Source organism: Peromyscus leucopus, chromosome 6, assembly GCF_004664715.2.
Source record: "Peromyscus leucopus breed LL Stock chromosome 6, UCI_PerLeu_2.1, whole genome shotgun sequence".
NCBI classification, from domain to species: Eukaryota; Metazoa; Chordata; class Mammalia; order Rodentia; family Cricetidae; genus Peromyscus; species Peromyscus leucopus.
Genome location: NC_051068.1, coordinates 10,512,311 through 10,538,549, shown reverse-complemented (window position 1 = coordinate 10,538,549; position 26,239 = coordinate 10,512,311). Strand labels below are relative to the sequence as shown.

The following is a 26,239-nucleotide window of genomic DNA, read 5'->3' as shown; positions in this document are numbered from 1 at the left end:
ACTGTATTAAACTGTAATAATCAAGATTTCAACATTGTACCTCCATCAGTTTCTATGCATGACCTGCAGTGGTTTACCTAAGATGATTTCTATCTTGAATTTTACTTGGAACAAACCAAAATCAAACCATTCCTTTAATATGTTATGGAAGAAGGAGTGGTGAAGTTCAAACTGTGGAATATAACGGTGCTTATGTCTTCATCTACCCCACAGGTTTCATGTTATATGTGAGACTAAAAACAGAAGGAAGCTGGGTGTGGTGGCATGTGCCTATAATACCAGCACTAGGGGAACAGAGACATGTGGCTCTCAGGAGATCAAGGTCACTTTTCCTGGCTACATAGCAGTCCAAAGCCAGCCTATGCTACATAAGACCCATCTCAATTAATTAAAGGATAGATAAAAGGATAGCCTCTTACCAGGTTCTTAATTCAAATTCAAATTCAAAATTTACATCATGCCAATAAGTCCAAAGGGATGTATCAAAATATCTGAAATAGCTTTATCCTAAAAGTCATTTGGAAAGTATAAGCCAGCACTTGTTTGTTCATACACAGGAGTGAATGCTATGAGAACCCGTCACTGGGCCACTGAGAGGGTACCTTAACTCTGGGAAGCTACTACAATTCCATTGAGTTCCAAGTCATCCATATTCTCTCCAGAATAAAATAGGTTTCGTGAACAGACAAGGCAGCCAAGCCTGATGACCTGAGTTCAATACCCAGAACTCACATGGTGGAAGGCGAGAACAGACTCTAGCTGTCCTCTGGTCTTCACACACTTCTGTGGCACTTGACACATGGCAGACACATGCATTGCAGGCACACACATCCACAAGTAAATAAACAAACACACATTTAAATGGGATTCACAAGCCAACTCTTAATTGTAATGAAGTTGAATTTTTAGCCTCTTTTGCGCCAATGCTTTTTGACAAATAAATAGATGAGTAGGAGGAGTCCAGATATAGTGTTTAAGAAGATTAAGTTTTAGATTATTTTTAATTACAGTTCTATGATATAGGGAAAATAATGCTATTGTGTCTCACCCCATTTGAACTCTGTGTCTGTGCTGAATGTCAGCATGAGCACTTAACACTGAGGAATGAACATGTCTAACCACAACAGTCAACTGAGAATGTAGACAAGAAGCAAATCACTTACACAGGATGGGTGCCAGAATTAAACATGTGAATCCATGAGTTCCAGAACCAAGGTGTTTTTAAGCCAAGGCTAGGTAGGAAGGGTTTTACAGTGCACATGGAAATTAGCTAGGCCGGGAGTGGAAGGCATCCCAAGTAAGTGGAGGAAAGAATCTACTTGCTCATGGAATTATGACAAATGGCAAATGACACCTGGCTCAAACCTGTGCCTGAATTCCACAGCAGAATCCCTAGAAAGAAAAGGCTGATAAATATAGTCACATGTCTGTGTTTAAAAGACTAGAAAAGTGTGACTGTCAGTTTTAAATAGATGATAGCTTATATCCAGAATTAGCCCAGCATCTGAATTCCATGGAAAAATTCATGGACATCTGAAATGGTTTATCAAAACTAAGTTCCCTTTTATACTTTTAGGACATTCTAAGATGATAAATATTTCCCCCTCGATTTTGATTCTTTACAAAGATGAAAAGGGGCTGGGATTGTAGCTCAGTTGCTCGAGTGTTCATCTAGCATGCACGAAGCCAAGTTCACTTCTCAACCCTGTACATACTGGACAGAGTGTGTGGTGCATATCTGAAATTCCAGCACTTGAGAAGAGGAGGTAAGAGGATTAAAAGTTCAAAGTCATCCTCAGTTACATATGGAGATCAAGACCAGCCTAGGATACATAGAAACCATTTCAGTTTGCTCAGAGGTTAGGAGCGCCTGCTACTAGTGCAAAGGACCCTGGTTCATTTCCCAGTCCCTACACGGTGACTCACAACTGTCTGTAACTCCAGTTCCAAAGGACCCAATGTCCTCTCCTGGCCTCCTTAGGCTACATGCGTGTAGTGCATGGCATACATTCAAGGAAAAGCACCTACATATATAAAATAAAAATAAATACATCTTTTACAATTTTTAAATAAAGGTAAGCCATAGAAACAGTGTCATGTTGCAGATTCCATGCCAAGATTTTTAAGTTTTCCCTTTTTACTTTATTTTAATTTTTTTCCTTTTTTTCCTGAAAGTTTGTTTTATTTGGTAGGTGTGCAGGGGCAAAGGGAGGAGACAAAGGGACTGGGAAATGATTGGGATCAAGATACATGATGTAAAAGACATATAGAAGAAAGAAAGAAGGAGAAAAGAAAGGAAGGAAGGGTTGATTTTCATACTAGCTAAGTATAAGCATTTCCATTTAAGCAATATCTCGATAGCAAGATTTTACTGAACTTAGATAACAAAACCCATTGTATTTTCTTAATTATATGTATATATAGCAAATCTATGTAACTAAATATGCCCATGTAGCTACATGTATTATTAACAGTGGTACAGATGTGTGGTGTTAACAGTAGTTAACTTCCACATAATGATCCTGACTCGGATGGTAGCACAAATCTTACTTACCATTTCTATCCCTAAAAATACTACTAATTATAATCACTAGCACTCTTATCATCTTTTCCACTCATAATTTCCCATGTAGTGGTAGGCATCTTCATATTGTTTATTCTATGGCCCCTACCCCCAAGATAGAGATCTCATTTTGCAAATGAGTAAACAACACAGAAACAACAGACGACGTCATTGCAGTGCAGGTAATAAATAGGTAGGCAATCTAAATAGCTTGTGACCATGTGGGTGTGCACCTTTCTCAACAAATGCTTCCTCATCTTAAAACTTGGGACAACCATCATAACTACCTAAAACTCAATGTTGTTTATAAGACATGCACAGCTACAAAAACATTAATTATCTCCTCAAAAGGCAATAAGAGGTTTATATACAAGACACTTAGAAATAGTATCTCTACAAAAATGGCCTGTAGTGAACCATGATGGAAGGAAGGCAGGAAGAGTTCTCAGTAATGTTCCTATTTTCACAAGTGTCACAACACACTGGAAGACTACAGGAATCTCTAACACATCATTTATCTTCAGTCCCATTAAAAATTGATCTGAAAAGACATAGGATGGACTGCATAAATTGACCCCACTATAAAAATTCAAAGGGCTTGCCAGATTCGTCTCTTTTTTTATTTTAATCTTTTAAAAGCATGTTTAGATTGTATTCATCTGATTTGAGCAGGGCTTTTCTCTAAAATAAATTGCCTGTACATGCACACACTCACACATGTGGAATTCCTTTTCTGTAAGCCTCAAAGAGGCTTTTGATTCTTCTTCTGATTCACCAGCAAAGAGTGTGAGCAAGTGAGATGCACCCTGGGATTTGGATGGCTCCAGAGTCACAGCATGCGTTTACATGGAAACCAGATGGCTGCAAAAAAAAGTCTCTTTTATAAAAAGAAATAATAATAATAAAATAAATGGAGTTCTAAGGTGTTTCTCAGACTCTTATCCTCAAATGGATCCCCCAAAAGGTACAAATCAAAAGACAACTAAAAGAAACAGTACCTAAAATCATCTCTCAGTCCATCGAAGCTTAGCCTGGGGGGGCCCATGGGGCCCCAGCTTAGAACCCAGGCCACAGTTGAGGAAGGCCTGAGCCTTCCATCCATCGTGCAGGGAGAAGGGAGGATGGAGTAGAGGAGAAATCGTAGTTAAGAAAGTTGAAAGCCCCTGGAAGGCTTCATTTTCTTCCCTCCCTAAAAAACTAACTGCTGTTCCTGAGCTGGGCTGCTTAAAGGACTCCACTTTTTAATCTTGCAATATTAATTCCCCGAAGCTTTGAACTGACAGGCAGGCCAATGTAAATGAGCCAGAACAAGAGTCAGAGCCAGAATTTTTGTTGTACCATGACAAAAAAATGTGTTATTAGTGTCCAGTGATTAATGAGCAGGCAGGAGGAAGGGCCGCAGCGGGCACAAGACTGTCTTGTGTGCGCAGTCCGCAGTGGCAGGGCAAATATAGGGAAGTGCCCCCAACTCTCACACAGACACTCTTCGTGGACCTGCATCCACGCACGCGGGCTAGTTCATGTAATCTTCACCAACATGAAGCATGTCACCAAATGTTTAAGCCAGGCATGGTGGCAGATGTCTGCAGCTCCAGCTCCAGGAGAGAATCCCATGCCAGCCTGCATTACACAGTGATACCACTGTCAGCATAAAAATAAAATAAAGTTTTGTGTTTAAATCTGTTAATGGATGTCATATACCGGTGAAATGGCATGAGCCCACAATAAACTCTGCTAACTAATTAAGTCAGTTACTTACAATATATCTTTTTTGAGTAAATCAGACTCAGTATTTAACCATGAGTTAAATTTACCAATAAAGGAAATTAACCAAAATATTCTGACCAGTGAATTCAATCACAGAGAATAAACTTAGTATGGAAGAAATGTCTTTAAAATTCAAATAACTAGAGAAGTGGAAAAAAAGCAAGTCATTAAAAGGAAAAATCCTTTTTAACAAAGAACAATTTCTTCCCAAAGAATATGGTACTTTACCAAAAGCACAGCATTCCAGTTTATGAAATTTAAATTAACAACATCCTCTTCCATTATAGCTGACCACCAAAAATGTTCAGAAGACGCATGCCTGGGAATCACGCACGTCTCCATAGCACCACTGTGATGATTACTGCTCATGAGGCTCAGCTGGAGTCCGAAGGAGTAAGCTCAGAGGTGAGACCATGTGGGTGAGACAAGCGGGAGGATACAGACGGACATAACACACAGGCGGTGACCCACCAGCCGGTGTCACCACACGGTGCCCAAGCCACAAAAAGCAGTGAGAAAGAGAGACATGACCCTAGTATTCTGGAGCTGAATAAATAAAATAAAAAGAACAATATTCAGGGTCGATAGGAAGTGCTTGTTGGATGTAGTCTCTCATCCTGTGCAAGAACACCGGGAAGACAGTCAAATATTTCAGACACAAGAATGATTTTTCAAACCTGTTTATTGAATTGGTGAGGTGAAATGGAAAAAAAAAATAACAGTCAAAAATTGTCATTTTGTGCTGGCAAATAACCAGTGTCCCCTTAAACTGATGACCCATGTGGCCTGCTCAAGGACATGGTGAGCCATTGGATAGAGAATATGCAGTTTGTCTCACAGAGGTGGGTGAAACCATGGCCTATTAAATTTTCCTCAACAGAAGTAACAGAGGGCTCATGGAGGCGTGGCAGGGGCAGGGGGTGTTACAAGTTGAGCATTTCTTCTGAAATGCTTGATGCCAAGAGTATTTCAGATTTATTTGTTTGCATTTTGCAATATTTGCATAGACTTTACTGGCTGAGCATTTCGAATCTGGAATTCTGAAAATGAAGATGCTCTTTTACCTAACTCTTCCAAGCCTCTCAGAGATGGAAACATTTGAGGGATAGCACCGCAAGTCATCAGGGACCCTGGTTCTGCTGCAAGTGGACAAATAAGAAAGCAATCCCAGTCTTTTTAGGGGCCCCCAGGTCCCTGCCTTAGGGGAAGACTACTGGAGTTTTCACTATAAATGGTAAGTTCTGCTCACTTCTGAACTGAACAGGAAAGCTGGGGTTGGCTGAGACAGACCTTCCCCAGACACTGTGTTTGAGGAGACACTGGGTTTTTAAGGATGGTGTCTTCTCTGCTCCCCACACTGCTTGTCCCTCAGCCTGTGACCCCAGCCCTTTTCCTTAAGAAAATACAAACCTGTCTCCCTGTTTATCCCTTCCTGACCTTGCATCATGCCAAACACTGAGGCAAGTTCCTCCTCAGTTTAAGGCTTGTGTTTCCCCAGTGAAAGCAGAGGAAGCATTTGAATAGTCTCTAAATACAGATCCTCAGAATCAATGTAAGTATTGAAATGTAAAGTTTTGACCCCCCGTGGTAACAGAAATTCACAGAATTCCACAGCTGACCTGACCTGAAATGCCTAATGTGCCTTAGTTTTTTGTATGTTATTTTCTTATATCATCCTTATGTATATATGTACATATGGATGACATAAATATTGTAGATATTTTCATTATCTACATTTAATTGGTTTAAAAATAATGTGAAGTGATTTGGAAAAAGTGTTTTTGTTTTTGTTTTTATTTTTAACCAAGCTTTATATGATAATTCATGTTTACATCCAATCATCACTATAAGGTTGTTGTCCTGGTTGGTTTTATGTTAATACAGGCTAGAGTCACTTTGGAAGAGGAAAACTCAATTAAGAAAATGCCCCCATTAGACCGACCTGTGAGCAAGCCTGTAGTACATTTTCTTAATTGATGATTGATTGGGAGAGCCAGGCTCACTGTGGGCAGTGCCACCCATGGGCTGGTGGTCCTGGATGACATAAGAAAGCAGGTTTAACAAGCCAGGAGGAGCAAGCCAGCAAGCAACACTCCTCCACGCCCTCTGCATCAGCTCCTGCTTTCAAGGTTCCTGACTTGAGCTCCTGCCCGATCTCCGTCAGTGATGGAGTGTGATGTGAAATTGTGAGCTGAAATGAAGCCTTTTCTACATGTTAGTTTGGGTCATGTTGTTTTCTCACAGCAATAGAAACCCTAACTAAGAAGGGTGTACATTATATATATATATATATATATATATATATATATATATATATAAATCCATATATATATATATATATATAAATCCATATAATTTCATACAGCTAATCCATTTATAAAACTAGTTTTGATGTCCTGTGTTGTTCCTATTTATTGCTTCATGGGAAGATTTATTCAAAACACATTTTAGAATACTTTTTAATATGTAGAGTGTTCTGCCTGCATGTATGTCTGTGTACCCATGAGGACCTGGTGCCAACAGAGGACAGAGGAAGGTGCTGGATCCCCTGGGGCTGGAGTTGCAGATGGTTGGGAGCTCCCATATAGGTGCTGGAAATTGAACCCTCTCTGCTGGAGAGCAGCCAGAGCTGTTAACCAGTCACCTCTTCACACCTCTATTCTTTTATTTTCTTTCTTTGTTTCCACTTGGTTTTGTAAGATTTTAGAATGATTTTTTTCCTGAGTTCATCTTCAGTGGTACTGAGTTTAACGATCACGTTTTATGTAATAGTCCTTGTGCCCACCTGGTCTCCTTACCCTTTTCGCACAAAATTGCAACAAAATCATGTACTGCTCTCTGTGAATCACAGGAAGCCAGCTTTTCAAAAAACATCACACAGAGTCTTGTAATAACATTTCCTGAATAGAATCTAGGGAGCTTTCTGGGACCACATGAAGTCAGAGGCAGAGCCTCCTATAAAAAGTGAGAAATATTAATAAATGCAATGTTTCTCCTCATCAAATAAAAGCTCACCACAAAGGACCATCTTATGACCTGGAGAGAAAATATTTAATGTCTGAAAGCACTACAATGAAAACATGAAAAGTTATGCTATTTTTATACCTCATATGATGTTAAGTCTGGGAAAACTCAAGATAACTCAATGTTTAAAATAAAATGCATGTTTAATACACATCAATTGCTGGCCATTTATCTTATGCTTTTAAAAGATTATCCATTAAAATGTCACCCTTCTTCCTTAAAAGTTTTGTGTGAGGTTTCCAGCCACTTCCGTTTATTGCTGCACAGAGGAGGATGTCTGGACAGGTGATCTACTGAAATAGACGCAGCTAAATGAGAATGAACTTTGACTCATTTAAATTAACTCCAATATTTATTGTTACAAGCTTGGCAATGCTCTTGGAAACGATTAAGTATGACCTCTAGAATAAATGTGTTTAATAAGAGATTCTTAAAAGAAACACAGTATTCTAGTTAAGGGAGTCGTTTTTCGTTAGAAATCAAAGGTCCATGGGATGATTATTTGATATACAGTATCACAGAAGAAAATCTGATGGAAATTACCACAGTAATCTCAGTGAAACAGAACATGGTTCTGTCTTCCCACATGATTGTTTTCCTGGGTAAGATTTAACCTCTACTGAAAAAAAGCAAAGAAAGAAAAAGAAAAAAACTACCTCTATGGGAGGATCACTGCTCAATTTAAAGATTATTTTAATCAGCCAATATATTGATTCATACAACTTAGAGTAGGATAAGAGACATAATAGAATATTGCTGTTATTTTTAACCTCTGGATATAACACATACATAATTTAAGATTTATTGTATATTATATGTATGTGGGGGTATGCACATGTATGTATATGTTCTCTCAAACTCCAGAGGCCTTGGATACCCTAGAGCTGGAGTTATAGCAGTTGTAAGACACCCAACATGGAGCTGAGAACTGAACTCAGTCCTCTGAGGGCCTAGTATATACTCTTAATTGATGTACCATCTCTCCAATTCAAATATATACATCTTTAATCAGAAGGAGATTTGGTAAGATCTCTGTCACTGTCAGAATTGTCTCCACTTGAATTGGAGTGACTCTATAGTTCACAGTAGAGGGAGACTCCAACCAATTATTTAAAAGCCTGAGCTTAGAGATTTCAGTGTGCTGAACAATAACCTCTAGTACATATCTTTTAGTCAGTTTCAAGAATATGCTAGTTGATATTAATGCCAACTTCCATCATTTTATCTCAAAATGTCACTATTGATAAGAAAAAAAATATAATAGATGGTCTCGGTACCAACCCCTAGGGGCTTACCATTGCCTGGGAATTACTTTCCAGTTGCTTGATATGTGCAAGCTTAGAAGTAAGCAAGCCTTGTCTCATAACTGGGAATGCATTCTTTCACTAGCAGCATCCTGATCTTGAATCACTCCACACTGTGGAGCCCTGGCCCACACTTTGTTGTCAGAAGTTACCCATGCTATGCAGTGGGAATTCACTCCTTGTGGGAAAGTTCTATTAAAATGGAACATTACCCTGTGCTTGACCTCCAGGATTCTACACAGATGTGAAAAGATGTTTCTGTGTCAAAGTGTATTTTTCACATGGTGACTAATGCCCAGTGTAGTCTATACTCGGCCAAACAGGAAGGCAGAGATGCTATCAGCAACCAGGCCTGCGTGGCAGCTTATCTGTCCTTTGTGACTATTTTCAATACTGTTTACCAAAGGAAAACACATTTTCAAAACCCTATTCTGTCTTATTAAGAGTGCATGAAAATTCAAAGACACTGTGTACTCACAAGGCACATGTTTAACACATAGCATTTATTTAGTAATAACAGAATCAGAGAGTATTTGTGCTCAACCACACAGAGCTACTTGGGTGTCTATTCTGTGCCTTCTACTATATTGTGCCTGATCCGGTGCTCCCAGGCAAGCTGTTCTTACTGCTGGGTCCTCCACATTATGCCTTATTGCCCTCAACTGCTACTTACTCTTCAGGTACCAGCTGAGATTTCACTTCTCCACAAAGTTCCCTGGATGCCCAATGAACAGAACTGGGTCCTCTAGCACCTCCTCCTTACAGAGGGGAGCTATTATCACCCTGAATCATAATTGCCTGCTTGTTTCTAAATCAGCTTATTCCAGACTGCCAGCTCTGGAAAGCTGGGCTGGTGGAGTACGGTCCCCTGAGTGTCCCGCTGAGTGCCTAGAATGGCAGCCCCTTCACAGATACCCACTGAATAAAAATGCTGTCAATCGGAACTTAGACAACTGATGTAATTAAGGCCAATTTTATTAATAAAACTTTTCATGGCTTTTTAGGAGGTGTGTTTATGTTTAGGGGTGCATTTACATGTGTGTTCCCTCATTGGGCTGCACTCTATAGCCACAAGACCTCCACCGTGTCCAATCTCTATATGTGTCACTATATTATAACCTTGCAGAGATAGGGATTAAAAAAAAGAAAACATTGGCTATAGCGGGAAACTCAAAGGACAAGGACAGGATCTAACATCCGTCTGTCTTGCTGCTGGCACCTAGACCAGCATTATGCCCTCACCTGGGAATTTATTGAAAATGTTGGATTGGGGCCAGCAAAATGGCTCAGTGGGTAACGATACTTACCATCAAGCCTGAGTTTGCTCCCCAGGCCCCATGTGTAGAAGGAAGAACTGATAACCACATGGTGTCCTCTGACCTCCCCATACACACCATGGCATGCACATGCACACATACATGTACACACACACACACACACACACACACACACACACACACACACACACTGTAAGAATTTTAATTGAAAACATAACAAATAATAAAACACTGGGTTTCAGGCTCTCCCTCAGACCCACTGAGCACAGAATCTCATCTTAAGGTCTGCAGCTGGTTTATGACGGCCAGTGCAATATGGAAAGTGCTGTCTGATACAGATGTGTGATACAGATGTGGTGCAGAAGGGGAGCTACTGGTGGGAGACAAAGAAGACATGTGAAATTTACATAAAAAACCACACTCTAATCCTGTCCTATACAGCAGGGACATCCAGGAAGCGCTGGCTATCTATTGTTTCACACATGATTTAGCTAATTACAGTTTTACATTACCTAGTGTAAGCTGAGAGAGGATGGAGGGGCAGCACCCCAAAACATTTGATTCTGCTTTCTAACAGAGTCAGGTGGAAAGGGAGGGCATGAGGATCGCCTTTCAGCCCCGGATGTGTGAAATGAATCTGCTGAGTACTTGTGTCTGGAACATGTAAATATCGCAAGTGAAATTTTAGTTCTTCATCTTTGGTCCCACATCCCCACAAACATGCACATTTTTCACATATTTAACAAGTAATACTTTTATCACCCCGATTTTGCTATTGATTGCTTCTTTAACAACAAAATGCATCACAAACAAAAATGAATGAAGCTGTCTGAGGAGAGAATTCCATAGTAGCTTTACTGTCAATGCGCATCATAAATAACCATGACATCACAGGAGCCTTATCTACGGGTTGCTGCGACTGATGGATGGCATCACTCTAGTAGTGTAAATAGCTTCTAATGTCCCATCTTCCACCTTCAAATAGGCTCTGATTATTTATGATGGCTGTTAGGTTACAAGTCTGAGCTGTAGTTTGGATTTATTTTCTCCTCATAGCTGCTGTGGATTTCAAGTTAGATGGGATTATTTTTTAGTTAAGATGATAAACTGAGATAGAACTGTCACGGAAACTGGTACACCATCATCTCATTTGGTCGATGTCACCGTTCGGCTATGAATTCACAATGCCAGTGTCCTTCTGCCCTCTTTTTATCATCCACCGAGCAATATTAAATGATGGCAGTTAATCACAGGTTGTTACCCCAGGAGGAAAAGCAAGGACAACATTGCACTCAATGCAGCTTTCCACAATTAAAATACACGTAGCCTTGTGTGACTAAACCAGAAAGGGGCACATCATCTGCATTGTGTGTGTTTTACTGTAATGAAAGTACTCCAGCTCCAATGTGACAGCTCATGATGATTTACAGAGAAAGTGGGGAATCCATCAGCTCCTTGCAAGGTATTCTTCATAATCATAAAAGAGCCTGACAGGTAACTTGGGCAAGGATATATTTTTTGCTGAGAGATATAGATATGCAGCATGTCTACATGAAACAGGCAGGTAAAACATTAAAAATCTGTCAATTATCGAGGTATTTTGCCAAAATAATGACAAATACTGGATCTTTCTCAACATTAGATGGACACCATAAGTTACCAAAAATATTTACGAGACAGATCAAGGTGATGGACTATATTTTGCACTTGTTTGGGTTATTTAGGCAAAAGGCAAACAAAGGAATTTTTTCATCCTATTAAACATCCTCATTTTCAACACAGCTTTAACGATGTATTACTTGAGTCTTCCCTAATTTAAAGCATTCTCTTTTCCATTGATAAAAAATATGCAACAAACCTGTACTCGGGACATTAGAGAAAAGGTTTTCTCCATAGAAAGCAGTATATGTTCACTATCCTATAGCTATGAGCTGTATATATTTTTAGAATAATTTTAAAATAATTTCCATAGTTATTAGATTATCTAAAAATATCAGATTCAGTCATTTCTTTATACTATCATTTCTTATGGTTCATCAATTAACCACAGTTACATTGATTGATAATTTAAAATTGTATGGCAGTGAACAATTATTTTGTGTGAATTTTAATTATTCATTGAAGGACTGCCCTCTTGGGAATTCTTGAGTGGTTTTTATCTCTACCTAAAATAACTTGGCATCAGCTTATCCCTAGCAACATTTTACAAACAGTAATAGCATATCTAATTACTTAATTATTGCAAAGAAAAGGGCACAATTTGAAAAGTCCCTAATCCTATCAGGTTATGAAATCATTACAGCAATCTATCTCCCAAATTATCTACAAAACGTGTATTTAATTCATTATAGATTGTTTTCACAAAGTTGGTTGTGAAGACAACTCTATATTTTAAACTGTTAAGAAAGAAATGGGAGCCGTTTCTGAAGAAGATCCCCCTCATGAACTACTACTCTGAACTGACTAGTGCAAGAATGATGTGACTCTGTGCTCTCTTCCTCTCCTGGGGAATTTATTTAGGAATTTCTTCCAAATGTGCAATGCCCTGCTAACAGTCCCAAGGATGCTGAAAAATCTCAGCAGAAGTGAGAATGTGGCCGCTAGGAGCTGACAATGGTGGTTTTGTCCCCTCTAGGTCCTGGTACTTACTCAGGAAGTAGGATTGGTCCAGCCAGCTGATGCCAGGGTAGGATGATTTATTGCCTGGTGTCCTCAGTGGCAATTGGACCCTTTCCCACTGTCACTCACAACTTGCCCAGATTGTGTCCTAAAGAAGAGGTTCCCCTCTGTCCCAAAGAGATCACAATGCTTGTCATAAAGTGTCTTTTAACAGAGGGAAGCGGTATGAAAACGGGCAAAGAAAGGGAACAATCAGAAGATGGATGTCATGTAGCCTTTTCTCAGGGACCTATTTCTTCCACTTTTCCTCCTGTCTTTAGCAAGGTTTTGTTTTGGCTGATGACAATGCCTAATAGCCCGATAAATTGATTTTCTGAGTCCTTTTTCTCGTCTCTTGAGAAGACACTAACTCGTTGGGACTTCAGAGGACTCACAGAGTCAGGAGACAACAATTAGTTTGTTGAAGATGTCAGAAGTGGCTTCAGAGTTTGGCCAGTGGAAATCCTCGCTGACAGATCAGCGCTGACAACATTGGCAGCTGCTTGCAAAGTTCAGCAGGCAGTGCAGGTCCAAGGAGGAAGGGCCACTGCATGCACGCCAGAGTCTCCTGGTTCTGTCTCCAGGGCTGTGAATTCCTCCGGACTCAAAAAGGAATGTTGTACTCAGAGGAAACTCTGAGGGCTGCAGTCCAGAGGACATTCTATGAAATACCTCCCTGGGCAGCCACATCGGTAGAAAATCACATCTCAGGATTGCTGTTAATTGGAATTTAAATCAGAGTCTAGCTAAATTTCTATAATTGTTTTCAAAACCTTTTATGAGTGAATGATTCCAGATTTACTTCTCCATAAGGCATTCAACTCTGCAGAGCATATTTATTTCAAGAGCCCTTTGGGGTGTAAGTTAAAGGGGTGAATTGTTCTAGCATCTCACACTGCCATCCTTGAGTTGCTGAGAGTGTTTCACCTCCAGACCCACTGCTTGCAAGCTCTGCTTTGAAATGACCAGAGAGAAACTTTAATCATCCCTCTTCTAATTGAAAACAAGTTGACTTTCTAGCTTTCCCTAAAACTGGAAATTTCTTGAAAAATTTTAAATAATGTTAATTCTCATTATAGTTTAGTGTTTCTCTTGTGCTGTGAACAAGTAAACAACATAAACTGTCTTGGGCTATCCTAAGGAATATTTGTGGTTCAGTAGTTTGGTATAATTGTGTATTTCTTTAAAGATGCATAAAATGCAACACTACACCTTATGCATATAACATATCTAGATGCATTCAGTTTGTATAAAATTATCACCCCAGCCATAATGTTCTAGAAGTCATAATGTAGCAAGGAAATATTTGCTGCTATCTATGCTTTCAGAATGTCCTCCAAATAATGCTAAATTACTCTATAATTCAAAGAAAGTTAATCAACCTTTGAGTATTACTCTCTTTTCTGGCGGGAATATTCATTGCTCAAATTCTACCAATGATAGAAGACAGAGACAGGATTTTCTTGGCCTATAACCAAGAGTCTCCATGAGGATCCTGATACAGGAATCCAAAGACCAAGGCTTTGTTTTGGTTTATGACTTACTAGCAAATGACCTTCATCCCTGAACCTTTCCTTCCTCATCAGTAAATGAAAGAATCCTGAGGACTCTTTGACAGACATGAAGTTAAACAGCTGTTATCATTTGAAACTACTTGGACAGGAAAGATGGCTCAGTAGGCAAGGGCACTCACTGCTTTTCTGGACGACCCATGTTTGGCTCCCAGTACCCACACAGTGGTTAACAACTGTCTGTAACTCCATTTCTGGGAGATCTGACGCCCTCTCCTGGATGGTGGGGGTACAGCATGCCCACAGGGCATATACATGTGGGCAAGACACTCACATAAAACAAAAATATATCTTTTAAAAAAAATTTTAAAGAAGCATTCACTCAGTGCAATCTAGAATTTAGCCAGGATGAGGTCTCTAAAATAAAAACCATAACTTTGTGAATGGCTAAAGTCATACCCTAAAATTTGAGTAGCACATATGCAGATCTGGGTGTGCTGGGATCTTGGCTTCTGGCTTCAACCTTTTCTTCTATTATTGGCCCTCTGCCTATATTAAAGGATCAGAGGAAAGAGAGCAATACATCTGGGGTGTACATCACATTGGTTTGACTACTGATCTGCCACACAATGAAAATTAGTGAGCAAGAAGGGAGAATCTAGAATCCCGGTGGAATGCAGAGGTCCCCCCAGAGTTTATCTCACCACAACTGCTGCACATCATGATGGGATTAATATGGCTGCTGGGGAATAAGTGCATTTAACAGTAAATGTGAATGCCATAGAAATAAATTCCACGGTCAAATTGTTTGTTAAGTGCATTAATCCAGTTGTGAGGGACCTGCATTGGGGCATTAATCGCACTGTCATCACAGAGCTTTTAAAAGCAAATCAATCCAAATTATATCAACTTGACTTACACCTTCCCGGCAGCAGGGCTGTCCTACCACACTGCAAATATAAATAAAAGGCAGTTTCCTGTGTGTTCAGAAAGTGGTTTGAAAGCTTTTGTGAGTTTTTGCAAAAATAGGGATTTCACAGATAAGAGAAGAAGGCATTGTGCCTGACAAAGTTTGGCCCCAATTTTTCCATTTTACCTTCTGAGGCCAACTTTGCTGTTGACTCACTTCACCTGCAATGAAAAGTCTTCCCCACTCCTGCTGTGAGTATGAAATCAGCTGCCCATCCCAACAGTGAGCAATCAGCAGCATTCTGGGGCAGCAAATCTCCTTGGCAAGAGACTTTTAAACCCAAGCTCTCTAAAACCAGGCAACACCCCTGAGAGCCACAAATTGAGAGAGATTAATTCTGTGCCCCTGCATCCCTCATTACCAGGAGACCTGATGCAAGGCAAATACAAGTTAATCTCCCCAATTCCACTTTTGTACATGCATGTTAGGCCAGCCATTCCAGTGTGCTGGCTAAAGTCCTTAAGCCTTAGGCAGACAAAATAAGCAGTTTGCCCAGCCAATGTAAAATACAAATAGGAATAAATGCCTCAAAGTGTTGGACACAACAACACTATAATCATGCAAAACCCTGCCTGAAAGGGGCACACGTGTATTACCTCATGCTATCTAGAACCTACCCGGGTGAAAACAGTAAAAATCAATTATCCAAAAGTGCTAACACAGGTGAAGAACTTTTATTTTTACCCCCCCTACTTTGAAAGGTTAAAAAGCCCTGCAAAGATGGGCCGACCCACTCACTCCGACCCCGTTTAAAGAAGGCAATGGCTCATGTAGAGGGTGGCGAAGGTTTTAGTGAAGCAAGACTGCCATCACTCTGTGAAGGTTCAGTGTTTTCCATTCTTTGGGAAAGAGAAAAAAAAATGCGAGGCTTATATGTTAGCACGAAGCTGCACGAAGCTAGTAAAAAGCGGGGCGTGCTTGTCCGGGAGGCCTTGTGACACCCGCTTGCCTCCTCCCTCGGACAGCCTGTAGAACTGTTTCTGCTCTGTTTGCTTAGGGAACTGCATGGTTTTTCAGAAGTCATGAATGGTGTGGTCTCTTCATAAAATTAAATGCAACATTATCTCCCCTTTCATGGACTCTTCTTTCTGGAAATGCTCCTGCATTCCAACTTACAATGCTCATCATAACCCGAAGTTGGCAGGGTCCAAATGATATAAGAGGTCAGCCTTACATACTATAATAAGAGCTGTGTTGAATTAATTAAAATGCCCATCTGGCCAGTAACTGCAGAATGGAAATTTAGTCTTGTTTTTGTCATAACTAGGTATTGGAAGCAAAGATATGTGAACAAGGGAAGAAAATACCTGCTTAAATCCCCGCCTGAGGAATATATGAGTGGCCCTTAAGTATGGGGGAAAATAACAAACAACCCTAGTGTCATAAATAAGAGAAATGTAATTAAAATGCAGTGAAGCACTACTTTTCACCCAGGACTGGAAGAAAGAAAATGGTTTATTTATGCATCATTCTGGTACATAGGAAGAGAAAAACACATTTGCTGCTCTGTAGACAATTGGTTAGTATTGCCAGAGAAAATCAGCAAATCATGAAATAATTAGAAATGTATCCTTAGTTACTCATTTAGCATTATTGAAATTGCAAAGGAGAATAACACTAAAAACAACCCAAATGTTTAACCACAGAGGAGTAGTTATAGAATAGTACATCTATTCAGTAGAATAATATGCAATCAACAAAAAGAAGTCCTTTACATACGGCCATAGGATGACCTCAAAAAAACTAAGTGGGCAAAAAAGCAAGCTCAAAAACTGTTTGCTTAGTATATGCTATTAGCTTGAAAAGAGAAAAGCACCGGGCGGTGGTGGCACACGCCTTTAATCCCAGCACTCGGGAGGCAGAGCCTGGCGGATCTTTGTGAGTCCGAGGTCAGCCTGGGCTACCAAGTGAGTTCCAGGAAAGGCGCAAAGCTACACAGAGAAACCCTGTCTCCAAAAACAAAAAAAAAAAAAAAGAAAAAAGAAAAGAGAAAAGCAACATGGATTTGTATAAATTAACAAAACACATGTGTCTAGAAAGATACATAATAAAAACACCGATTATATGTGCCTCTGAGCCAGATAGGTATAATGGATGATGGGGTTATGTGTTTACATAATTAAATAAATGTTTAAATGAACAAATTAAACAGAAGAAATAGATCTCTGAAATACTATTGCAAAAGTCAAGCAGGTTTATGAAAATGTAGGTAGATATTTACAAGAAAGAGACTTCTGTCTATAAGCCTATAATGTGTTTATGTGTGTACACATAGTTTCACATAAACTTTCTAGAATTATATGCAAGGAATCGTTGAAGCCAAGGAGTAATGTGGAGTATCTAAAGGTCAAGGAAGACCTACTTATGTGGTATTTGAATTTTACTATGAGCCTGTGTTTCATTCATAATCATATTAACCACAATCAAAAGACAAAAACAAGTTAGAGGTAGAAACAACGAAAAAATGTCACCACCAAGTTCTCAACCTTCTAAACGGATGGAAATGTCCCATAGAGGATTCTGTTTCAGCTATAGTTCGATCTTCTCTTTCCGAAACTCAAGTAAATTTAAGTATATCCATTTTACAAGACAGAAATTTCAATTAGAAACCCCGGGTTGGGGGCAGGCCCCTGGGAATGTAAGAGCACCAGCTCAGAGAAGGGAACTACCCAATGCATCACATAAATACTCCATAAATACGAGTTGTCAGTCACGACAAGCCCACCAGCTAAACATGCTGCGAATTATGTGCAAAACAGCCCACTGGCACAGTCTACCATGCTGGGCCTGCCTCTGATTCCAGCAAGCTAGAACCTCAGTGGGAAAATGTGGGGAGGGTAAAACAGCCTAGAACCTCAGTGGGAAAATGTGGGGAGGGTAAAACAGGCTAGAACCTCAGTGGGAAAATGTGGGGAGGGTAAAAAGATGACAAGGCAGCAACCCTCGGGAAGTGGATTGGGTCTCTGCTTTCCTCAGGGCCCCTTCCTGGCAAGACACCGAGCTTGAAGAAGTGGCTGCTAGCCTGGAAAACCAGCCCTCTCTCTGCCACTCCCCAGGTTCCTGACAGTGGAGGGCAAGGGGGAAGAGGATAGGCTCCTTCTGTGTGTGCACACATGTGTGCAAGCGCCAGAGGCAAGTGCTGTGAGGATACTTACTGTTTTACCCACCGAAGTCAAAAGAGGCTCTTTCTGTGGGTGGAGTGTGAAAAACAGTCTTTCTGCTCCACAGTCACACCTCATAACGTAATCCTGTAACACCTACTGACCCAGGGTCTCCAAGAAAGGGATAGTGTTAATTCTACTGCACTTATGGGGAATTGGGGGAATATGAAGTCCAGGTCTGCCAGCCCTCGGGTCCCCTCACAGCTTTAACCCTGACGTTCCCTCTCTACTTGACATGACTAAAAAAGTCCCACACGTTTCCTTGGGCACAAAGCAATCCTGTTAAGATGAATGCCACTAAAATGTAATGACTAGTTTTGTGTATTTCATAGGACAAGGAAATACCGTACATGTGGAGACACCCATGAAGATAAGGCTGTAAAATGGGCCTCTTGGTCCATTCAAAGGTTAGGAGAGTCGTTGTGCCTACTGTCACCAGACCCTGTTTCTGTAATCACATCAAAAGTGGACTTCCTTTTTGTAAAATATTTGAGTAAATTAATTACGTGAAACAAACGTCTCAGAATGACTGCAAAAACACCAGTGGTTATTTCCTGTTTGGACCTCCCTCCCCCGCCCCAAGTCATATTGGGGTGTTATCTTTTCAAACATTGAGCCACTTTACTGCCTGCTCAGTGAAGGCCATTGTCAACCACTTCTCTAGAAAGAGAATGGCGTGGGTTTGGGGGATTTGTTTTGTTTGACATCAATATAAAGCTGTGTTTCCTTTCACCCCTCTGCGCTCTCCCTCATGAATGTGTTTTTCTTCCGTGCTTTTTAGACACATTTGGTAACAATCAGACTTTTATTTAAAGGAGCCATAAGATAAGGTATCTGTGAGCGTCACACTTGCAGTAATTGATCACATTTGTTTCTTGTTCGTAGGTTAGACCCCTCACTCTAGCTCCTTCTTTTTTTTTTTTTTTTTTTTTTCTTTTACCTTGGCATGTTTCTCATTACCCTCTGCCTTGTTAGCCTGGTAGAATTCTCTACTGTGGGGAATGGAAACAGGACGATACTATTACACACCCCATCTTGTCAAGGACAGCAGGCCCTCTCTGGTTTTGGCACTTCTGGTCACTTCACGCTGTCATGGAGGGCCCTCCCATGGATCCAGGTATGCAGCCTGCAGCTGAGGGAGGTTCAGTGACATTCACTGGCTGCTCAGTGGGTTCCACTTCACAGCCTTGGCTGTGCTGATTCATCCTGAGACTGCTTCTACAGGATGGCAGCGTCGTTATCATATGACTCAACTTGCCCCACCTCATTTCATCCGGGAATGTTAGCCCAGGATCAACACTGGCAGCTGTCCATCCTACAAAAGAAGACCCCTATCTATCCCCTTCCTGCTTTCCACTTAAATTCTAATCAGTTGTATTATATTGACACTGTCAGGTGTGGCTGAATTTCAGATGTTGTCTGAGTCTAAAGCATGCAGAAAGATGGACATTGAGACTCTCTTTGGGGTCCATGGGCCAACGAACAGGAGACCCAATCATTTTCCTATTGGAGTTTCAATCACAACAATCAAGATAAAACCTCTAGTTATTCGTGTCCAGTGAAACAAAAGACCCTCTATTTTCCTTCTGGAAGCACCAAAGTAAATGATCTAAAATTAATGCCCTATGTTCAATATCAATGTTCACTTATAAAAACTCTACAGATTAGAAGAAAATCATATAAAATCCATGTAGGAAAGTTCAGTGAACACTCTTTCACCCAAATAATAATCTCACTGCACTCAGGGTCAAAACCAACCATCTTACCAGGTCCTGACTTTTTGTGGACTCTGCTTGCTTGCTGGGATAGCTGCTTAGTTGTTTTCTTTTTTCCCTCTTTGTTGCCTTGCATCTCTTTTTGCATAAAATTAACAAAAGCAGCATAAAATTCTAGATAAACTCAAATTCTGGAAGGAATCTGGAAGCTAGTCTAAGCTCTGTCTATTGATAAAGGGCAACCATTGGGCAGGCAACTGACCTGGCCTGACCTTCAGTGTCCTGACCATCCCTGAGAGGAGTGGACCAGACCCTGTGGCCCCCATGGCCATTTTTATTGCTTCCAGTACCTTGATAACTTACTGAACTCATCACACTGCTGAAAATGGGGTTCCCTAGATGGTATGAGACTGTAATACTGGAGTCAGTAGCCACACTGGTTACTTGGGTGGTGGCCAATGCACATTCAAGTTTGTTGTGAGTAAAATATACTCACCAGATTTCAAAGGTTTTATTGCCAATTGGATAAATATTTGAGTTAATAATTCTTTTTCTTTAATTTCACATTACTTATTTATTTTGTGTATGTGTGAAGGTTGAGGGGCATACATACATGTTGGGATGTGGGTGTGGAGGTCAGACAGCCATTTGCAGAAATCAACTCTTTCCTTGGATCATGTGGATCCTCCTTGGAATGGGACTCAGTTCATTAGTCCTTCAGCAAGTATCTTTACCTGCCTAGCCATCTCCCTTCCTGAACAATAATTCTGTCTTGTTTTGTAAGTATAAATAATAACGTTTGTGATACATTGATAAACTAAAAAGATGTTATTAAGATTAATTATGCCCATTTCCTTTTACTTATTTTTAAAATTCAGGCTCTGAAATAGTTAAGTTATTTATGTGGCTGATGCTATATATACAGATGACGCAGTAAGAAGTCTCTGAGTTGACCAGAGTGATTGGATTCGAGTGGAAAGAATCTGAGATATTTAATTTGTTGTGGCTTTATAACAAGAGCAGCACAGCCTGGAGAAACTCCGCTCAAGTGAAGTCAAGTTCGGACTGCCAGAGGCTTATAAAGTGCGTTAAAGTACTGAAGGTGCATTGGTTACCGCTGCAGGGAGGCCAGCAGCCAGCACGTCTTCTGACTTCAAACAGCTAAAAGAGGAAATGTAGCATCTACCTGCTCCATAGCTTCACTTTTCACAGCACCTGAGTTATATGTTTGCTCTTTCATCCACATCAGTAAAATAGTTAGAAAATGGTGGTGGAAAGATTTTTATGTAAATTATCTTTATTGTTTAATGTAACAATATTGACTTCATATCATACTTCTGAAAGATTACAGAGAAAACCACATCTTTGTGTACCTTGTCAGTACTTGGAAAACTTAAATGATTACAGAAAGCTGAGGTTTCATGTACATTAGGAAGTACTGCACACCTAAGTGATAATGTCTCAGTAACTAATTACGTTTATGTAAAATGTTATGAACCTATAATATAGTACGTTTATAAAATTACATGTCTTACTAGGAGGCATATTATAGGATGAACACTTACTGCATTAACCAAGAAAACTAACTTGTAAAAGGAGCCTTACTGATTCCATACTGCAGTAAACTCAGGCATAACAGGACAGAGTCCAGAGTAGAAAAGAGTTATAAAATTGGTAGGGGTCATTTTCTCTGGAGTAATATTAAAATATCATTCAATATAAGAATGCACAATGATATTTTCCCCACCTCTTTTCCAAGTATTTACATCTGAGACCATGCCCAGAAGCTGACACCTTCCCACCCACTGCAGGTTACGGCTTTTGAAGATATGCTCTTCTTTGCCCTAATGAGACCACTGACCTTTTAGACTCAGCTCTCGTCTCCATTTCCTTTCCTATCATTAGTCTGAAATGGCATAAACTACCTCTCAATTTTCCTCATCCCCTCAAGGCCCCACCTCTTTAGTCTAAATTCACCTAATTAGGAACTTAATTTCCGTTTTTCCCAGATGGGCAAACTGATAATGGAGAGAACCTATTCATCTCTGGGTCACAGAAAGCTGTGTCAATGACCTCTCATTTAAGAATGAAAGCATGTGTTCTAAAGGTTTGCTCCTATCTTCTGGAGACCCAAGTTTCTCCATGACGTAGATTTTTCTAACCATAGAACTCAATAAATTTGTTTTTGGTTTGTTTTTTTGCTAGCTAAAATTACAGAAAGAGGAAGTACTGATTTCAGAAACATCTCTACATCTTTTTTGTAATTCATTTTACACAGTCAGTCAGTTACATTTAGGATAGTTAGAAGACCCCCCCCCCAACACAAGATTGCTAACAGAAGATGACTGAATTCAGAGTTTTATCTCAGGAGGTTATACTAAGCACTCCTTGAACCTGGCCATATTTACCAACCCAACACAATTTCTTTTACCAAAAATGACACACATAGGCACCCAAGAATTTGAGCAGGAGTCACCTGTGACTCTATAACTGGCTTTTCTATGACATCATCTCCTTTACTATAACCTCTTAATTGTGGAGTTTCTAATTTAGCAATGCAAAGTGCATGCATGAAAATATTCCTAGCAACTTCTCTGAGGCACTGTGTGGCCTTAGAAGTTAGCAAAAGAAGACCATTCACCTGGAACTTGGAGTGTCTCATTTTGTGTTCATTCCTTTCTTTTCATTCATTCTGGTAATAATGTGACCATCAGCGTCATTACAAAACGTGGAAGTGACAATAGACATTTAAAGCAAGAACAAACCCACTTTCCGTCCTCCAAGGGATGTATAGGGACATTCTCACACATTCCTGTTAGGACACTGGGACAAATCGTTGCACCAACATTTTTCTTATAGCAGATAAGCTTTCTCAGCACAGAAAGCATACTGAAATAAAAGACTGAGAGAGAAAAGGATATTTCTTTCTAGAAAATGACCCCTTTCAAGAGCATATCCCCATTCCTCTCTGCTTTCCGGTGACATTTGAGCTGAAAAGGGGACGAGGGCTGTGTTGTCTGACCAAGACTGTGCTAATAGAAATGAGACCTCTTCCCCTGGGGGAAAAGGTGCTCTGTTGATTATGGTTTATTTAAAAACTATTAGAATTTAATTTTATAAATATAGAAATTTCTAAACAAGTTAATGAAATATTGCTTTTTTTCTCCCAAAGTTAGTAAGTCTAAATATGCCCACAGCGTCTGGCTATTATAGAAGACCACTAATGATAAGGCGATGCCCAATTCAGTTACCTGGAAAGATTATAGGACCATGAGGCAGGATGTAAGAACAAAGCAGTTTAAGCAAAGATAAGCAAGTGACCTGTCAATTTCAGAAGAAATAGTAGTGAAAATATTTTGCATGAAAGTGTAATTGCTTAGGTTAGAAAAATCACTACCATTTAACAAAAATTACAGTAGAGAATACACTGTGGTTACGGCAGGGAATCTAAGTCGTGAGTATCTCAGAGTGCCACATAAGAATCCCTCCACAGGAAGACGCAAAGGAGGGACCACTTTTGCAAGATGCCATGTTTTCTCTTTCACCTCCTGATATCACTTTCCGTGAGTTCTAAATAAACAGATAAAAAGGTGAACTTGAGAGCCTGGGGGCAGGAGGGGCGGGCAGCAACGTTAGGAAAGCCCTGATTCCCGCACAGTGTGTGGCTGAAACAGTAAGGAAAACAGGACTGCAAGGGAGGCATGCATTCTGAACACAGATACTCTAACTCGCTTCTAAAATGTCTTCGAACAACTTCCATTTGCACAACCCAATAATAATTGTGCCTGCATTCCACTTCACGTGCCACGGTACAAGCGATCTGACGCTAAGCAAGTGTGACTATCTCAATGTGCCTATAAAACTTGGTCTCAGAATATTCAAACTACAGTTACTTCCCCTCATTATTTTGCTAATAAGAAAGTGATACTTTTTTCTGGTGCATTAAACAAATGCTAGATTTCATAAGTAAATGAAAGATCATTTGCCTAGCTTGTTCATAGCTCACACTTCATTCTTAGAGCTTAAAAGCATTTGTCTCGTCTTTGTACTTTAAAATCTGCTTAAAGCTGTTCTACAAAGTCCAGATTTTTCCATTATGACTGGAATTAACTCCAGTGCAAACCAAAATAAAAAGTAAAAATGACTATTAGAAACAAATAAAGAGATGTTATAGAATTTTTAATCCTAACACAAGAAATGCTGGATTTAGTAACTAAGCTCATATTCATGGCAGGTTTTAGACACTCTGCAGACAAATAATTCCAGAAAGGTTTGCAATCCATGCCCAGATTGCATGAACCACAAGCTTCCTGCCCAGGGTTACTCTTCTCCTCATTCCAAACAACTGATCACTGTTCTCCTTCAGAATTGTCAGAAATTCCTCAGTGCTCATAAAGCTTAACTTAGTATTCCATAATATTCCCGTATCTACGTATTAACTTTCACAGGACGTATTTTCCTAACCTGGCAGTTTGGGGTTCTGTTTTGTTGTTGTTGTTGTGATTCAGTTTGGTTTGGTCATATAAGCATACATTAATCCTAGCCTAACTTTTAACTCGTAGCTTAGAAATACAAAATTGCTTGTACCCTTCAGAAATGTGTGCAAATTGTAAATGAATTCATGTTTTATGGATAACTGTAGAAAAGCACAAGTACATAAAGAACAGGGAATACGGTTGGAGCCTCACAGCATCAGGCTAACTAACAGAACACGTGAATATACAGTTGGATATGCTTGCCCAGCTTCTGTGTGTCGTCCCCCCTCCCTTCCTGAGCTGGGACTTCAGCTTTAGGTCATTCTGCAAACAAGCCTCAGGAGACACACAATTACACTCCCCTGGAGACTGACCCCTTAGAGTGCCCACCTGTAGCCAAACCCAGATAGCATCCCTGCGCAATGAATTAGCACTCTAAGCTGATTAGAGCGGCCCTGCACAACTCTATTTTATTGACACAATGAAGAGAGGAGAGAAAAGGGTCTGAAATGAGAAAATCATTTCCATGCTGACTGAATTAAAAGAACAAAAGAGTTCCTTGCAGTTGCAGCATTCAATTTGTAGGGGGAAAAGGAAGCCACTTAATGGCTTACAATAGATCTGAGCAGACAGATGAAATCTAAAACTTGAGCGTGAGTGCGATTAGCAGCGAAACAGACTCTAAATCATTTCCTCCATATGCAGAATTCCGTTTGATTGTTTAGCTCTGTTTTACAGAAACGCTTGGCTAGATGTTATCTTCAAAATGTCTTCACTTTTTCATTTTTCAAAATCACGGGATGATTTCTCATGGTGTGACAATCTCCTCGGTGACACTCGGAGACAAAACATCTTGTCACTTGAATTCTCTCACCTTTAGATTCCCAAAAGTGTGGCTGGGCGGTAGTGAATCTGGGGAAAGTGGCAGAAAGCAACCTGGCAAAGAATCCTTAATTTAAAATTAACATACTACATACAACAGCAGCATGTGAGCTGGAAAGCACAGCCAGCTCCGTGCGCTTACTGGGAGGAAAACGGGTGCTCATGTTATCTCCCTGCCTCTTTGCTTTAAAAGACACCATTGCTATCACTAACAGCAACGCAGTGAAGGCTGATTTTTTCGGAACTCTGTTCTTTTTCTAATTCTTCTCTGGTCATTGCTGGCTTGTGGACTTGCTCTGATTCAAAATTCTTGAATTTTTGAATTTCAATTTGAAATTCTTGAATTTTTCAAATTTTAAATCTGGAACTAATGTTAAATAAAAGGAATAAAAGGATCACTGCATAAACAAACCTAATCTTTACATATCAATATATGATCAGATTGAAGATTCTCTACATTTCCTTGTCCTTCTTTAAAAAAAAATTTGGTTTTAGAAGAAAATTCTAAATGTCCAGCCCATATATGGAAAAGAGAACTGGTCTCATAGACTGATGGAATGTGGCCTTCAGTGGGGCCAGTAGGAAACTTTAACTCCCACAAAAAAAGGAAAGAAAGAAAGAGAGAGAGAGAGAAAGAGAAAGAAAGAAAAAGAGAAAGAAAGAAAGAAAGAAAGAAAGAAAGAAAGAAAGAAAGAAAGAAAGAAAGAAAAGAAAGAAAGAAAAGAAAGAGAAAGAAAGAAAAAAAGTATAGAACAAAAATTCCTAGTTCTTGATTACTGGAAACTCACTCACATGTTCATTTTTCTTGCCTATTTCTAAGAAAGGGGTTTTTGTTCAACGTGGCCCCTCAGACTTTTAGCCTTTCCTCTTGGCTCCCGATTTAAGCAGAGGAGGTTCACTCTCTTCTTGAAATGCCCTTTGCCAAGTATTGA

At 39.9% G+C, this 26,239-nt stretch overlaps 1 protein-coding gene across 7 annotated transcripts in view; it reads right to left on the bottom strand.

Moving 5' to 3' along the window:
- Window positions 1–26,239, bottom strand: part of Mecom (MDS1 and EVI1 complex locus) — a 558,637-nt gene that overhangs the window by 236,867 nt on the left and 295,531 nt on the right. The window lies entirely within an intron of this gene.